Here is a 13,047-nt window from a genome sequence, read left to right as displayed (position 1 = left end):
GCAGGGGATTTCAGGTCCTCTGGCCAAGAAACCCGAAGGCATGGTCACACGCAAGGGACCAGCACCGCCGTTGTGGAGCGGAGGCTACCAGAAGGCCCCGAGTCACCGGCCATACGGGTGAGCACCACACGGTACACTCAGGGACGTGGGCTACTTTTACCCGCTTCTAGCAAGGTAGCCAGGGAGAGTACAATAAGTTGGGGAGGCCTACAACTCCGCCTGGCCGGGGGAGATCCTATCTGCTCACAGACTGACCAGGCCCCGATCGCTAGCCAGTACTCCCGGGAGGGTCTACCTTTGCCACCAGTAAAGACCCTGAACTACACCGCACCGTCTCTGAGTGGTTCCTAGTGCCTGCGTGCGATTCTGCTATCCCCATCATCCACGTCCGCTGCCCTGAGGCCATACCCCTCCCGTTGGGGGTTATACTATCCACGCTGCACAACCGTACCACCGGCCTCAGCGGTCTGCCCTGCAGCGGCGGCTTCATAGCCGCAATCAACGGGTGGCGTAGTCGAACAATATAACATCTTATTCTAAGTTCTGCCACTTGGTTTGACACCCTGGGCACGGACCGGGTCACCGCCACGAGGACTACTACCCCTATCAGATCCGGCTCCGGGTATTCCCCCTGCACAGCAGCAGCAGCACAGGCCCAGGGGGCGCGTCAACTTTGGCGTAGTCGGCAGGATCTCGTGCCCGCAACCACCGGGTACTGCGTGCCTGAAAAAGAGACTTTTATACTTACCTGTGGTGAAGTTTCCCGCCATCCGACGCCATCTTCTGCCTTCTTCCCGCCATCCGTGGAGTTTTCCCGCCATTGGACGCCATCTTGAGGACGCCGCGCGGGAAGAAGAGGGGCGTGGACTCCGAAAGCGCGCGAGAACTGAAGCTCCGCCTCACGTCCGGACGTTGCGTAAGGTCCTGGAAGGAGCCCAGCAGACGCCGACGTCACAGGAGCGCGATGGAAGGTCCTCAACCCTGACGATCCACTGCGGAGCCGCGGCCTACGGAAGAGGATCATCGCAAGGTAGGCCACGGTCCACTAGGGGGGAGGAGGATGTCGGATACAGAGGAGAGCTTCACTGCCACAGCCACCGCCAGCGCCACCGCTGCTGCGGTCATGCCTTTCACTATGCCCTTTATCCCGGGGGCAGCCTGGCTACCCCAGTACTCAGGGGAGTCACATACCCTAAATGACTTCAGAGAAAGGCTGGATAGCCTCTTCCAGGTGTACCCCCTCACAGAGGAGCAAAAAGTGAGCATCCTGGTGGCTCAATTAAAAGGGGCAGCCCAAAGGGAGGTAAAGTCCTGGCCACTCGGGAGGAGGAGGACTGTCGCAGAGATACTAGCCCGGCTGAAGGACACCTTTGATACCCGTACCTCAGCCGAGATCAAGCTTAGATTCTACGGGTGCAAGCAGCGAGCACATGAGAATATAAGGGACTATGCACTAAACCTACAAGAGGCCCTGAGAGCCATTAAGCAGGCCGACCCTGACGGCGTGGGAAACGAAGACAAGCTGTTGACTGAACAATTTATAGAGGGTCTACATTGCAATGCCCACCGAACCCAGTTGCGGGCAATGGCCTTACAGGACCCTCATCTGGACTTTGCACAGTTCAAGGACAGAGCCATCCGGGTGCTCCGAGAACCGGCACCAGGTGGCGCTGTGACCCACAGACGCCCTACTACCACTTACCACCAGGAGACGGCGCCCTTGTCGGCAGGGCCTGTGGGAGCTGATGCGCAGGCTTTAAACAATGATCCGGCTACAGACCTGCACCATCAGGTCCAAGAGCTAACTAAAAGCGTTGCTGCGCTAACCCGAACTGTGCAGTCTTTACAGGTTTCTACTCAAGGGAAGATCCAGCTGGCATCCGGACCGGAGGACATCCCGTGGCGCCGACCAAGGAGGACCCCACCGGCCAGAGGAAAACCCAGCGACCGATACAACGAGGACGGACAACCCATCTGCCGCCGCTGCAATCAACCCGGACATATGGCAAGGTACTGTCCTTTAAACTGGCACAACCTGGGGTAGAGGGCCAACCCCTAGGAATAAGATCACCAGGCCCATCGAACTGGCGTGACAAATACGTGGGAGTACGTCCAGTCTTGCCTGTGGTACTGGATGGCATTCCTATGAGTGCCCTACTGGACACCGGGTCACAGGTCACCACCATCCCGTACGTGCTCTTCAAGCAGTACTGGAATGACTCGGATATAACCCGCTACCCTGACGACAACTTGAGTATCATCGCCAGCAATGGTCAGCCCGTGCCACAGATTGGATTTAAAGAGATGACCATTAAAATCAGTAAAGTCGAACTGGCAGCACAGGGACTGATCATTGTGGACATTGACAAGCGCGAGAGTCACCCAAAGATAACTCTAGGAACTAATGTGATTGAAAATTGTCTTGCAGAGGTGATTCTCATTTTACAGCAGGTTGCCAAGAACGCCAGTTCCGGCCAGCAGCGAGTGCTCCAAAAAGAGATCCGGGCACTGATGCGACGGCAACAGGTGGAACTCTCCGGTGGTGAGATTGGTAGCGTGAGAATGTGTGACCCTTTCCCTATTGCCATGCCCCCGAAAAGTGAAATGATGATTTGGTGCCGGGCAGCTATTGGTCTGAGAGGTAGAGATTACCAGGCAATGGTGGAACCAGTCTACTCAGACAGTAGGCCCACCATTTTGACAGCACGGGGGGTGGTCGATGTACGCCATGGGAGGGTGCCCGTTCGCATCATAAATATCGGGGAGAGAGAAGTACACCTGCCCCGGTATGCCACGCTAGCCAAATTGTTCACCATAAACCAGAATTCTGTACAGGCCGTGGAACCCTTGCCTCCATCTCAACCAGAGGAAGGTAACGGCTCTAAGCAACAAATGGAGGACTGGTGTCAGCAACTACATTTGGGTACTGACTCCACTCCCTCACACCAGAAACAGGGAGTCTATCGGGTGGTTCAAGAGTACGAGAGAGTGTTTAGTAAACACCCGTTAGACTTCGGGCGAGTAAAGGGGGTAGAACACCACATCCCCACGGGAGACCATCCTCCCATAAAGGAGAGATACCGACCCGTACACCCTGCACACTACCAACACGCCAAGGGGATGCTTAGAGACATGAAGGAGGCTGGGGTAATCAGGGATAGCTGTAGCCCCTGGGCAGCTCCACTAGTCTTGGTTAAAAAAAAAGACAACACCATGAGAATGTGTGTAGACTACCGGAAAATTAACCGTATCACACACAAAGATGCGTACCCCTTACCAAGGATAGAGGAGTCTTTGGCTGCTTTAAAATCTGCTAACTTCTTCTCCACTTTGGATCTCACTAGCGGGTACTGGCAGGTTCCTGTAGCAGAGGCGGACCGGGAGAAGACCGCATTCACCACCCCGATGGGACTTAGCGAGTTTACCTGCATGCCGTTCGGACTCTGCAACGCACCAGGAACCTTCCAACGGTTGATGGAATGCTGTCTGGGACACCGGAACTTTGAGACGGTCCTGCTGTACCGGGACGATGTTATAGTTTATTCCAAAACCTACGAGGACCACCTGAAACACCTGGCGGAAGTGTTTGAAGCCCTGGCAAAATACGGTCTGAAGGTGAAACCGTCGAAGTGTCACCTGCTAAAACCAAAAGTGCAGTACCTGGGACACGTGGTGAGTGCTGACGGAGTGGCTCCCGACCCTGATAAGATCACCGCGATTAAGGAATGGCCAAGACCCTCCAGCGTAAGGGAAGTACGGCAGTTCCTCGGGTTGGTAGGCTACTACCGAAGATTCATTCCCGGTTTCACCAAAAAGGCAGCTCCTATGCAGGACCTCCTGATAGGCCAGTCCAGGAAGGCCAAGAACCAGAAGCCGCCCTTCAGATGGGAGAAGCTGGAAGAAGAGTCCTTCCGCCAGCTGAAGATGGCCCTCACGGGGGATGAAATCCTGGCATACCCTGATTACAGCCAGCCCTTTATCCTCTACACCGACGCAAGTAACATCGGGCTAGGAGCCGTACTGTCCCAGATCCAGCAGGGGAGAGAACGGGTAATTGCTTATGCCAGCCGAAAACTGCGACCCACCGAAAGAAACCCTGAGAATTACAGCTCATTCAAGCTAGAGTTCCTGGCAGTGGTGTGGGCAGTCACCGAACGCTTTAGGCACTACCTCGCCTCTTCCCGGTTCACCGTGTACACGGATAACAACCCGTTGACACACCTGGACACTGCAAGACTCGGTGCCCTGGAGCAGAGATGGATGGCCTGCCTGTCCAACTATGAATTCACGATCAAATACCGGGCAGGACGCTCCAATACCAACGCGGATGCCTTGTCCAGAATGCCAAACCTACCGGACGTAGGGGAAGATCCAGAGGAACTGGAAGAAGTTGAACTCCCCGCATTCCACCGTCATGGGACTACCCAGTATTCCCACCGTGTAAGGGGTAAGCAATCCGCTACGTTCAACCCCTTACCTCATTACAACTGGGCGGAAACGCAAGACAGTGACCCCGCCGTCCGACTGGTGAAGGAGATGCTGACTCAGCCAGATGCTCGCCTTGACCCAGACGCTCCGGAGGAAACCAAGCAACTGTGGGCTGAGAAGAGTCGACTGTTCCTTTACAAGGGGAAGTTGTGCCGTAGAATGGTTAACTCCCGGACGCATGAACTGATCTGGCAACTAGTGGTGCCAAGAAGAGACGCGGCTATGGTACTGGAGGCATACCACGACGGAGCTGGGCACTTCGGATGGAAGAAGCTGGAGTTCCTGCTGCGCGGGCGGTTCCACTGGGTAGGCATGAGAGGAACCATCGAGAGGTGGTGCAGAGACTGTGGCCCATGCAACCTAAGAAGGAAGGACCGTGCCAGTCAGAAGACTCCCCTGCAGTCCATCGTCACCAGGCAGCCGTTGGAACTGGTAGCCTTGGATCATGTAAAACTGACCCCCAGCAGAAGTGGCTACGTCTATGCGTTAACCATCGTGGATCACTACTCCCGGTTCTTGGTTGTAGTCCGCGTCAAGGACTTAACGGCTCAAACAGCAGCTAGAGCCTTTCAGCAGCACTTCTGCCGTCCACACGGATACCCAGAGCAGGTGCTGACGGACCAGGGACATGCCTTTGAAGCGGAAGTCTTCCAGGAGTTCTGCACTCTGTATGGCTGCCGGAAGATAAGAACAACACCCTATCATCCGCAAACCAATGGACTCTGCGAGAAGATGAACCAGGTGGTGATAGACCTTCTGAAAACGTTGCCCCTGGAAGAACGCAGTCTGTGGCCTGAGAAACTGCCTGATCTGGTGGACCTATACAACCACATCCCTGTAGGTTCTACCAACTGTACCCCTGCTTACCTAATGAGAGCAAGACCTGGTAAGCTGCCTGTTGATCTGGATATGGGAGTCCTGACACCCGAGGACACTTCACCAGAAGCAGACTGGAACACAGAGAGGCAGCAGCAGTACCGGAAAGTACAGGAGAGCGTTGAGCGAAGTCTCTGTCAAGCAAGAGAAAGACAGGAGAAGACTTACAACCAGTATGCTCCCGCTGTTCCCCTGGTACCTGGAGAGCAGGTCTTGAAAAGGAAGAGACGGCTCCACAAGTTGGACGACCAGTGGGAGAAGGACCCGTACACCGTACTGCCATCAAGCCATGAAAACCCAAAAATCTGCACAATCAGTAAGGATGGAGGAGAAACCACAGCTATTGTCTCCCGAGATCACCTGAAGAAGTGTCCCGAGCAGCTACGAAACCCTGAAGAAGATCAAGAAAACCCTAGACCCGCAGAGGAAAGGGAAGAAATGGTCAGTACTGTACTCGGAGACTTCCCTCGGTCTTGGACACAAGTAAATGGCGCTGTTGTGGTACCCGTCCTCACCTTCCTCCAGCCAGCATCCCAAGTGCCAACGGAAAAACAGGTAGAGCTGGAAGAGCAGCCGGTCCAGGAGGCAGAAGACCCCACACAAGCAGACCAGGAGAATCGACCCTCTGCTTATAGTGAGCCTGCCGTGCCCCTAGTGAGCCAAAGAACCCGTAGACAGCTGCCCAGCTTACCTTTGACAGCTCCTACACCCTGTAGCTTAGGACCGGTCAGTAAGCTCCGTAGGTCTACTAGGGCCACTAGAGGCCAGTTGCCAGTACGTTGGAGGATCTAAAGTGTTCAGACTGTTTTATTGGTATTTACCTGTTTACTGTTGCTTGTAAATAATTATGTTTTTCCAGTTATTTTATAGGTGTCTTTTGTGGATTAACCGGAATTCTTTGTATATATGTTTGGAGCGTAACCCAGGAATGGACTAAGACTGCTAAAGACTCGGGGTAGGACAGACCCCCACCTGGTTACGGCTCCCTGTTCTTTGGTGAAATGGACACCCTTATTGCTTCAAAAACTGCACCCGGTTGCGGACACGCTGTGACCGCCCTAACGTGTTTTCCCTTATTGTATTGTTCCTGTTTATACCCTGTTATGTTTTCAAAAATATGTTTAGTCCCGGAGTACTAAATTTTACTAGGGGGGAATGTGGCACCCCAGGGGTCTGGTTACCACAGTAATAGCAATATTACGTCTGAGAGCAGGTGGGAGGTCTCCTGGTCAGGAACCCTAAGCATGCAACACTTCCTGCCCAGTCCTGGGAGGGGAAGAACTTCCCCTATATAAACTGGGGCTGAGGCGGGGTTAGAGGGAGAAGAAGAGGAGTCCCAGACAGAGACACAGTCTGGTCTGGAGTGGAGCAGATACAGGGAGAGCAAGATCAGGAGCTAAGTGGGAGCAGTGATAAAAGGGGTCAGAGACTGGAAGCTGTAGAGCTCGTCCTGACTGAAGAGATCTCACCGGACACGGAGTCCGAGGCAGTGGGGACTGATCCATACCCAGCAGCAGAAACCGACCGGCAGGGGATTTCAGGTCCTCTGGCCAAGAAACCCGAAGGCACGGTCACACGCAAGGGACCAGCACTGCGGTTGTGGAGCGGAGGCTACCAGAAGGCCCCGAGTCACCGGCCATACGGGTGAGCACCACACGGTACACTCAGGGACGTGGGCTACTTTTACCCGCTTCTAGCAAGGTAGCCAGGGAGAGTACAATAAGTTGGGGAGGCCTACAACTCCGCCTGGCCGGAAGAGATCCTATCTGCTCACAGACTGACCAGGCCCCGATCGCTAGCCAGTACTCCCGGGAGGGTCTACCTTTGCCACCAGTAAAGACCCTGAACTACACCGCACCGTCTCTGAGTGGTTCCTAGTGCCTGCGTGCGATTCTGCTATCCCCATCATCCACGTCCGCTGCCCTGAGGCCATACCCCTCCCGTTGGGGGTTATACTATCCACGCTGCACAACCGTACCACCGGCCTCAGCGGTCTGCCCTGCAGCGGCGGCTTCATAGCCGCAATCAACGGGTGGCGTAGTCGAACAATATAACATCTTATTCTAAGTTCTGCCACATGGTTTGACACCCTGGGCACGGACCGGGTCACCGCCACGAGGACTACTACCCCTATCAGATCCGACTCCGGGTATTCCCCCTGCACAGCAGCAGCAGCACAGGCCCAGGGGGCGCGTCACACACACAATACTCAACCTCATCAGGAGCATGCCCAGGCGTTGTAGGGAGGTCATACAGGCACGTGGAGGCCACACACAATACTCAGCCTCATCAGGAGCATGCGCAGGCGTTGTAGGGAGGTCATACAGGTACGTGGAGGCCACACACAATACTCAGCCTCATCAGGAGCATGCCCAGGCGTTGTAGGGAGGTCATACAGGCACGTGGAGGCCACACACAATATTCAGCCTCATCAGGAGCATGCCCAGGTGTTGTAGGGAGGTCATACAGGCAAGTGGAGGCCACACACAATACTAAACCTCATCAGGAGCATGCCCAGGCGTTGTAGGGAGGTCATACAGGCACATGGAGGCCACACACAATACTCAGCCTCATCAGGAGCATGCCCAGGCGTTCTAGGGAGGTCATACAGACACGTGGAGGCCACACACAATACTGAGCCTCATCAGGAGCATGCCCAGGCGTTGTAGGGGGGTCATACAGGCACGTGGAGGCCACACACAATACTCAGCCTCATCAGGAGCATGCCCAGGCGTTGTAGGGAGGTCATACAGGCACATGGAGGCCACACACAATACTCAGCCTCATCAGGAGCATGCCCAGGCGTTGTAGGGAGGTCATACAGGCACGTGGAGGCCACACACAATACTCAGCCTCATCAGGAGCATGCCCAGGCGTTGTAGGGAGGTCATACAGGCATGTGGAGGCCACACAAAATACTCAGCCTCATCAGGAGCATGCCCAGGCATTGTAGGGAGGTCATACAGGCATGTGGAGGTCACACACAATACTCAGCCTCATCAGGAGCATGCCCAGGCGTTGTAGGGAGGTCATACAGGCACATGGAGGCCACACACAATACTCAGCCTCATCAGGAGCATGCCCAGGCGTTCTAGGGAGGTCATATAGACACGTGGAGGCCACACACAATACTGAGCCTCATCAGGAGCATGCCCAGGCGTTGTAGGGAGGTCATACAGGCATGTGGAGGCCACACACAATACTCAGCCTCATCAGGAGCATGCCCAGGCGTTGTAGGGAGGTCATACAGGCACGTGGAGGCCACACACAATACTCAACCTCATCAGGAGCATGCCCAGGCGTTGTAGGGAGGTCATACAGGCATGTGGAGGCCACACACAATACTCAGCCTCATCAGGAGCATGCCCAGGCGTTGTAGGGAGGTCATACAGGCACGTGGAGGCCACACACAATACTCAGCCTCATCAGGAGCATGCCCAGGCGTTGTATGGAGGTCATACAGGCACGTGGAGGCCACACACAATACTCAGCCTCATCAGGAGCATGCCCAGGCGTTGTAGGGAGGTCATACAGGCACGTGGAGGCCACACACAATACTGAGCCTCATCAGGAGCATGCCCAGGCGTTGTAGGGAGGTCATACAGGCACGTGGAGGCCACACACAATACTCAGCCTCATCAGGAGCATGCCCAGGCGTTGTAGGGAGGTCATACAGGCACGTGGAGGCCACACACAATACTCAGCCTCATCAGGAGCATGCCCAGGCGTTGTAGGGAGGTCATACAGGCACGTGGAGGCCACACACAATACTGAGCCTCATCAGGAGCATGCCCAGGCGTTGTAGGGAGGTCATACAGGCATGTGGAGGCCACACACAATACTCAGCCTCATCAGGAGCATGCCCAGGCGTTGTAGGGAGGTCATACAGGCACGTGGAGGCCACACACAATACTCAACCTCATCAGGAGCATGCCCAGGCGTTGTAGGGAGGTCATACAGGCATGTGGAGGCCACACACAATACTCAGCCTCATCAGGAGCATGCCCAAGCGTTGTAGGGAGGTCATACAGGCACGTGGAGGCCACACACAATACTCAGCCTCATCAGGAGCATGCCCAGGCGTTGTATGGAGGTCATACAGGCACGTGGAGGCCACACACAATACTCAGCCTCATCAGGAGCATGCCCAGGCGTTGTAGGGAGGTCATACAGGCACGTGGAGGCCACACACAATACTGAGCCTCATCAGGAGCATGCCCAGGCGTTGTAGGGAGGTCATACAGGCACGTGGAGGCCACACACAATACTCAGCCTCATCAGGAGCATGCCCAGGCGTTGTAGGGAGGTCATACAGGCACGTGGAGGCCACACACAATACTCAGCCTCATCAGGAGCATGCCCAGGCGTTGTAGGGAGGTCATACAGGCACGTGGAGGCCACACACAATACTGAGCCTCATCAGGAGCATGCCCAGGCGTTGTAGGGAGGTCATACAGGCACGTGGAGACCACACACAATGCTCAGCCTCATCAGGAGCATGCCCAGGCGTTGTAGGGGGGTCATACAGGCAGGTGGAGGCCACACACAATACTCTGCCTCATCAGGAGCATGCCCAGCCGTTGTAGGGAGGTCATACAGGCACGTGGAGGCCACACACAATACTCAGCCTCATCAGGAGCATGCCCAGGCGTTGTAGGGAGGTCATACAGGCACGTGGAGGCCACACACAATACTCAGCCTCATCAGGAGCATGTCCAGGCGTTGTAGGGAGGTCATACAGGCACGTGGAGGCCACACACAATACTCAGCCTCATCAGGAGCATGCCCAGGCGTTGTAGGGAGGTCATACAGGCACGTGGAGGCCACACACAATACTCAGCCTCATCAGGAGCATGCCCAGGCGTTGTAGGGAGGTCATACAGGCACGTGGAGGCCACACACAATACTCAGCCTCATCAGGAGCATGCCCAGGCGTTGTAGGGAGGTCATACAGGCACGTGGAGGCCACACACCATACTCAGCCTCACCAGGAGCATTCCCAGGCGTTGTAGGGAGGTCATACAGGCACGTGGAGGCCACACACAATACTCAGCCTCATCAGGAGCATGCCCAGGCGTTGTAGGGAGGTCATACAGGCACGTGGAGGCCACACACAATACTCAGCCTTACCAGGAGCATTCCCAGGTGTTGTAGGGAGGTCATACAGGCACGTGGAGGCCACACACAATACTCAGCCTCATCAGGAGCATGCCCAGGCGTTGTAGGGAGGTCATACAGGCACGTGGAGGCCACACACAATACTCAGCCTCATCAGGAGCATGCCCAGGCGTTGTAGGGAGGTCATACAGGCACGTGGAGGCCACACACAATACTCAGCCTCATCAGGAGCATGCCCAGGCGTTGTAGGGAGGTCATACAGGCACGTGGAGGCCACACACAATACTCAGCCTCATTGTGACTTGTTTTAAGGACATTACATCACAGTTGGATCAGCCTGTAGTGGGTTTCCACTTTAATTTTGGGGGTGACTCCACATCCAGGCCTCCATTGGTTAATAAATGTGATTTCCATTGATGATTTTTGTGTGATTTTGGTGTCAGCACATTCAGCTTCTACAGAACAAAGTATTCACTGAGGAGATTTCATTCATTCACATCTAGGAGGGGGGATTTCAGGGGTCCCGATATTTTTTTGAGCAGTGTAATTAGTAACCTATAGAAAGAGGAGAAGAAGAAAAAAAAAGGTCAAAATACGAGGTACAAATGCACCAAATATATACTAAGCGAATTATAATAATAAAAACTTAATGTAAATCAAAATATCGCTAATAAAAGAATTACAGTAATAAATATAATTGTACAATAGATCGTTAATGTGGAAAACATCATCTGGTCTTAATCTCACTGGTATAATAAAGCCAATGGTTCCTTTTCATCGGTGTTGTACTTCATATCCCCTATTTAGACCTCCAGGTGTCGGGGTCTGTAATGTGTGGATCCAATGGAAAGAGCGTGAATCCTACTGCGCTCCGCCGGGAACGGATATGCACAAAGCGCGTGACGGGAAGCATAACGCGGCTCCTTCCGGCGTACCTATGCACTATCGTTACCCTTCCGTAGGCCCGGAAATACCTCCTTTAGTGTGCGCACCGGCCACTATAAAAACAGGGTCATGTCTTGTCACCTCACACATTGGCCTAGGCACCGGCACATCCCTCCGGAAGGCGCTCCTCCCCGCCACCAGCTATGTTTATTATTTCCATTACCCCCATCTTCTAGATTAAAGCTTAATAAAAGCCTGTTGAGAATAATATTGCCCCCTATACACACTCTTATGACAACGTCTTCTTTTATTTAGTCCCTCGCTGGTTATTCTAGAGCCACATATCAGTAAGTCATGATTCTTTCTTGGCCTTATGTTCCCATCTGCATTGATACGTTAGTGACAGACTATTATTATCAACTTCCCCTATTGTATATGAATATTAATCACGTGATATTGCCATTTTATTTCTCATTTCACATTATGTCCCTAGATTTGTTCCTTTTTCTCATGATTTGTTTGCGGTCTTGAAGTTAATTTTCTTTAATATGTATGTATTATTATGACATTGCATATTAGATGTAATGCACACGCCCGGGCTGAGCGGCGTGTGCGTGTATATGTAGTGATTGCACTGGACCGTGCCGGAGAGTGAATGCCTGGAGGGGCGTAACTAGGTATTCACCCGATCCGACCAGGGTCGCACGACGGCATACGACGCCAGTGCACCAAGGAGGAACCGAGCAGAGGGACCAGGTGCTACTCCAGGTCAGACCCCGGACACAGCTGTTGACCCACACCGGGGAATACAGGAACAGGCAGGTTAGTCTGGCACACAGACTGCTGGGTATAGGCAGACACGGCTGGTATGCAGACTGGCGGATGCTGGTAAGCACGACTGGTATGCAGGCAGGGAGGTACTGGCAGGTACGACAGGTTGGAGCACCGAGTGGATAGGAGCCAGTACAGACTGGGACTCAGGAACAGAACCGCAGATGCGGTGGACAAACAGCAGAGTGAGGCCGCCCAGAGCGGCGAGCAAGAGCAGAACAACACAAGACTGCCTGGAGCGGTGAGCGAGAGTAGAGCAGGACAAGGCCGCCTGGAGCGGTGAGCAAAGGGTCAGAGCAGAGCGAGACTGCCGGAGCAGCGAGCAAAGGGTCAGACAGAGCGAGACTGCCGGAGCAGCGAGCAAAGGGTCAGAGCAGAGCGAGACTGCCGGAGCAGCGAGCAAAGGGTCAGAGCAGAGCGAGACTGCCGAAGCAGCGAGCAAGGCAGAGCAGGCAAGAACCGCCAGAGCGGTGAGCAAGGCAGAGCAGAGGGGACAGGGCTCTGTACACACGGAACAGACTGGAAGGGAAAGGCAGAACCAGGTACACACAGGATATTTGCAATGAAGTAGCGAGTGGACTCTAAACTCACAAACGGGAGTACAGGGACAACAAGTAGGAGATAGGTACGGGATCAGATTCTGCAGGAAAAGGGAAGGTACGGACATAGAGAAAAACAGGTAACAGGCTAGGAGAGTATTCAAACAAGAACAAACACAGCAGCAAGATACAAGAGCGGGTATAGGTATGCGGCCCCTAGAAGGCGGAACGAAAAGGCTAGGAGCGTGTTCAGACAGGAACAGGCAAGATACAGGAACGGGTCTAGGCATGCGGCCCCTAGAAGGCGGAA

This window comes from Phyllobates terribilis, unplaced genomic scaffold (genome assembly GCF_046119375.1).
Source record: "Phyllobates terribilis strain yellow unplaced genomic scaffold, ASM4611937v1 Scaffold_2__4_contigs__length_985480577, whole genome shotgun sequence".
Taxonomy (NCBI): domain Eukaryota; kingdom Metazoa; phylum Chordata; class Amphibia; order Anura; family Dendrobatidae; genus Phyllobates; species Phyllobates terribilis.
Note: the sequence above shows the minus strand (reverse complement) of the source record.